We start from the raw sequence: 5171 nt of genomic DNA on the forward strand, positions 1-5171 counted from the left end.
ACTGCCTCAAAATATCTTACTTCTTCAGTGCTCTTTACACTGGTTTTAGTGTCTTACCAGTTCCTCATTGATTAGTGAGTTACAGAACACCTTTGACATATGTTCATTTTATATTTATATGAGTCATGATTTTTTCCTTCTTGAAAACCATACTTTATCCGTCATCATGTCTCCGTTGTAAAATAGGAGAAACTTGATGGAATGACCACTGATTTGGGAACTAAAACACCTGGATTCTATCACTCACTCACTGCATGATCTTCAGCAAATCACATAAGCTCCTTGAGGCTCAGCTTCCTCATCTGTTAAATGGGAGTAATAGTAGTGCCTTGTCTGCAGGGAATAATAATAGTTGTGAGAGTCAAACAAGGGCATGGAACAGGCTCAGTGAGTGAATATCTTTGTCTCCAAGCTGTTTACTGACAGCACGTAAGCTTTTGTAACAAAGGCTGCTGGTTTCCTTGAAGGGGAGCTGGTAATAGGATTCCTCAGAGGTTTTTGTTTTCGTTTTTGTTTTACAGGGGACACGGGTTCGTGCCCCGGTCAGGGAAAATCCCACATGCCGCGGAGCGGCTGGGCCCGTGAGCCATGGCCGCTGAGCCTGCGCATCCGGAGCCTGTGCTCTGCAATGGGAGAGGCCACAGTGGTGAAAGGCCCGTGTACCACAAAAAAAAAAAAAAAAGACACATTTATTCGGCATCATGATCAGACTATTATATTTAGCAATCAACAGCATGGGTGCAAAACAAAAAATCTACATTAAAACCCTTTGTTGAAATGCTTTACACTTTCCACGGAACAAAAACTAAAATAACCTATTATACAATTAGTCACAAATACAGTCCTTGAGATTTTTTGCCCATACACATGGGTATTGTCTAAAACATGTCTTCTTTGTAGCACCACCACTGTGCTTGGCTGAGTTCACAAATCTGTTGTAGCCTGTAGCTTCCCCGTCACTTCTCTGGCTCTCCTTTCCTGCTAAGCTTTGTTTCCTGGCAGTAATTACAACCTTCTGCCACTGCCATAGCTCCTGCTGCTGCTGGAACCGCCATAGCCACCTTGGTTTTGGGGTTTGGCAAAGTGTTGGCCTCCACCACCATAGAGGCAAGAACTTCTGTCTCCAAAGTTTCCTCCTTTCACGGGTCCAAAATTTGCAGATTGATTGTTGTAACTGCCAAAAGCATTGTAGCTTCCACCACCTCCTAAAGTGCTTCCATCATTACCGAATCCATTATAGCCATCCCACTGCCACCATAGCCACCGCCACCACGACTGCCACCAAAGGCATCTCGACCACTGACGTTCCCTCCACGACCAAAGCTGCCATTCCCACCAAAACCACCGCCACGACCACCATCAAAGTTTCCAGAACCACTTCGACCCCTTTGGCTGGATGAAGCACCAGCCATCTCTTGCTTAGATAGGGCTTTCCTTACTTCACAGTTGTGGCCATTCACAGTGTGGCGTTTCTGAATGACAATCTTGTCTACGGAGTCATGGTCATCAAAGGTTACGAAAGCAAAGCCTCTCTTTTTGCCACTGCCTCGGTCAGTCATGATTTCAATCACTTCAATTTTTCCCATACTGTTCAAAATAATCTCTTCGGCGATGTTCTTCAGGGTCTTCTTTAATGCCACCAACAAAAATCTTTTTCACAGTTAAGTGGGCACCAGGTCTTTGAGAATCTTCTCTTGAGACGGCCCTCTTTGGTTCCCCAACTCTTCCATCCACCTCGCATGGCCTTGCCTTCATGGCTGCACCCACCTCCTCCACAGTGGCATACGTGACAAACCCGAAGCCTCTGGAGCGCCTGGTGTTTGGATCCCTCGTTACCACACAATCTGTGAGCACTCCCTGCTGCTCAGAGCGGCTCCTCATGGGCTTCCCTGGTGGCGCAGTGGTTGAGAGTCCGCCTGCTGATGCAGGGGACACGGGTTTGTGCCCCAGTCCGGGAAGATCCCACATGCCGTGGAGTGGCTGGACCCATGAGCCATGGCCGCTGAGCCTGCGCGTCCAGAGCCTGTGCTCCGCAGCGGGAGAGGCCACAACAGTGAGAGGCCCGCGTACCACAAAAAAAAAAAAAAAAAAGTAGCAAAAACAGTGTTTGGAAGGTTGGCTGCAGGGCAGAATAAGGAGTTAGAAAGTGATCAAAGGTGATTCACAGTGTTAAATGGAAAATATACCCTGGAGCTTACCTTCACGTGGTCCAAGGTGTTTCCTGAGCAAATGGCATCACTTAGAGAAGTGATGCAGGGCCAGAGAGTGGGGAGAGAGGGTTTACAGTGTGCATTTCAATGACAATGGGAAATAGTCACTCTGACCAATGCTCTTCTTTGGGCTGATAACTAAAAATCCACCCTACAAATGCCAACTGTATAGCTGTAAGTATGGTACTTTACTAAAGTTCCAAATGTCACGAGAAATAAAGGTCTTTATGGTGTTATGAAATGCTTATACCTGAATGTGAATGAAGTCACTGACAGCTATTTCGTGGAGTGCAGGAGAGAGATTATCAGGACGCTGGGCACCAGTGGGGAAAAGTAAAAAATGCAGAGGCTGAGGGCAGAAATAGATCAAGGGGCAAGCCAGACTGGCAGCTACCCATGGTGCCACCCCATAATGGGCACCAAGACATCACTGGAATAGGAGGAAATGTTGTGCCAGTTAGCTCAGATTTCCACATGGAGTTTCTTGCTTTATTGGGAAGCTAATGGGTCCTGCTCTCACCAATTCCCCAAAATACAATTGGGCATTTGAAAAGCCATCCTCCCATAGGCCAACTGCTTGGTGCTGTTTCGGCCTCTCCATCAGTGATGGAACGTGGATAGGCTGACAGTCCTACAATGAGGACAAAGTCAACCTAAGCTCTGGCACCTGGTGAGTTTTGACCTGGTGCAGTCAACAAAGAATGAGGGTTCTGCTTTACTGTATGTGTCTTAACCCTCTAAGAGGCCTCCCAAAACATTGTCCGGTTCAGGAAAAAATAAAACGGAAGGAATACATCTACCAAAAAAATGAAAAACGTTTGCCATTGTGAAAGTCATAAAAAGGCTTTAAACATATTTTAATAAAACTTTACAACTACATTCATTCGTTCTCCCTTATCATTAGTGAACATGAATAATGCTATGGAAGAATTGTGAAATAAAAGACATTTCTGGGACTTCCCTGGGGGTCCAGTGGTTAAGACTCCATGCTTCTACTGCAGGGAGCACAGGTTCAATCCCTGATTGGGGTACTAAGATCCCACATGCCACATGGCGTGGGGAAAAGAAAGACATTTCCTTTTTTTTTTTTTTTTAAATTTCTATTTATTTATTTTTGTCTGCGTTGGGTCTCCATTGCTGCACGCGGGCTTTCTCTAGCTGCAGAGAGCAGCGGCTACTCTGTTGCAGTGCGCAGGCTTTTCATCCTGGTGGCTTCTGTTGTTGCGGAGCATGGGCTCTAGGCGCGCGGGCTTCAGTAGTTCGGCACACGGGCTTAGTTGCTCCACGGCATGTGGGATCTTCCCGGACCAGGGCTCGAACCCGTGTCCTCTGAATTGGCAGGCAGATTCTTAATCACTGCACCACCAGGGAAGCCCCAAAAAAGACATTTCTAAGAAAGTTAAAATATAATGCTACATTTATTCTAAATAACAAGCCCTTAATTCGAAAGAGATATACAATTTTTTAAAGAGAAAATTCATTTCTTCCCTTCAACCACCAACTAAATAAATGTTGAACAAACATGGGAAGTCCGTTGGTTTGGGGGAGTTCCATATTGCTACCCTACTTTGGGCACCACATGTCTATAACCAGCCCTGGCTCACCATATCTACCCCCCCGCCCCAATATAGGCATATATTTTCTTTTGGTTTCGCGTGAATGCATTTGATTCCTTTATTCAACAAGCATATATTGTATGTCGACTGCATGTCAAGTACTGTCCTAGGTACTCTAGAATATTATCACATTTTATCTTTATAGCAAACCTTTCAGGTTGTTTACAAATGAGAAAATTCATTTCAGAAGCTAACTTCCCAGACTCCCAGACACAATATTAATTTAGTGAGTTGATTTTTTTTCCTGAACACATTCCAAAAAGGATTTAAGGCTTTTCCATTAAAAATAAAATCCTATATCTAATGTATGGAGTTTCTGAGTAATGATGGTGCATTGGACAGATGTGTTTACCTTGGCTCTCTCGTGGAGGCCCACAAAAAGCCAGCAATGGAGTTCTGTTAAAGAGACTCATAATTTACACAAAGTCAGTGGGAGAGGAAACAGCAGCAACAGCATGTGGAAAGTGGTAAAAAGCATCTGGCTTGGTCAACTCAAGAGAGCCAAGAGCCAAACCAGAGGAGGGGAAGCCCAGAAACCACCAGCACTGCCTTGCAGAATTTCACAAAATCTCAGAAACAAGCAGCACCAGGTACCCTCTGAAATCGAGGGCAAAATCAGAGTCAAAAACAGGACGGTGGCTTGAAAAATCTGTTAAGAAACAGTAGTTCCCTTCCCCAACCTCAGCAAAATGGTGTACGTTTATTTTGAGAAAATGGTGTACGTTTATTTTGAGAAAATGGTGAGCCGGAGAGACTCTGCCCCAGAACACCAGGCAGAGTGAGGTTTGAGGTACCACACTGGTAACAGGAGGCTTTGGGAAGGCTGTCCGTTGAATCTGGAACTGCTCCCAGGCTCCTCCCTCACTGGCAGCCGGGTCCTCCACCAAGGACTGGGACATTCTTCTCTGGTCATAGAAAATAATCCCACATATACTGACACTGTAGACCCCATGATACTTAAGTGGAGTCTGCCACATACAGAGTTTGCAGTCAGCATTTAGTCCCTCATTCGTAAACATGGACAGAGAGCCACGGACTGAAATCGAACACTTGGGGAAAGCTTCTAACGTGAAAAAAGAAAGCCCCAAACTAATAAACAGAAGAAAGAAACTTAGAGGAAACAGAAAATATGGGGGGAGGGGCAGGGGGAGACTTAAAAGAAAATAATTTCACTAAGATCTTCAAAGGAAGAGAAGATATTTCCACAGGTCCCAAGAACAGAATGTTAAAAAAAAAAAAAAATTCAGGAAACAGGAGAGCTGCGATATACAGTGGAGGAGTGTCATAAACAGACTTCCAAAAATGTCCCGACAAGATCCCCACCCTCCAGTTATGCAAACACTAA

General features: G+C 45.0%; 1 pseudogene; it reads right to left on the reverse strand.

The window, feature by feature from the left end:
* Positions 1-1005: 1005 nt before the first annotated feature.
* LOC116759141 lies at positions 1006-1881 on the reverse strand (annotated as a pseudogene).
* Between the last annotated feature and the right edge of the window lie 3290 nt (positions 1882-5171).

This window comes from Phocoena sinus, chromosome 9 (genome assembly GCF_008692025.1).
Source record: "Phocoena sinus isolate mPhoSin1 chromosome 9, mPhoSin1.pri, whole genome shotgun sequence".
Taxonomy (NCBI): domain Eukaryota; kingdom Metazoa; phylum Chordata; class Mammalia; order Artiodactyla; family Phocoenidae; genus Phocoena; species Phocoena sinus.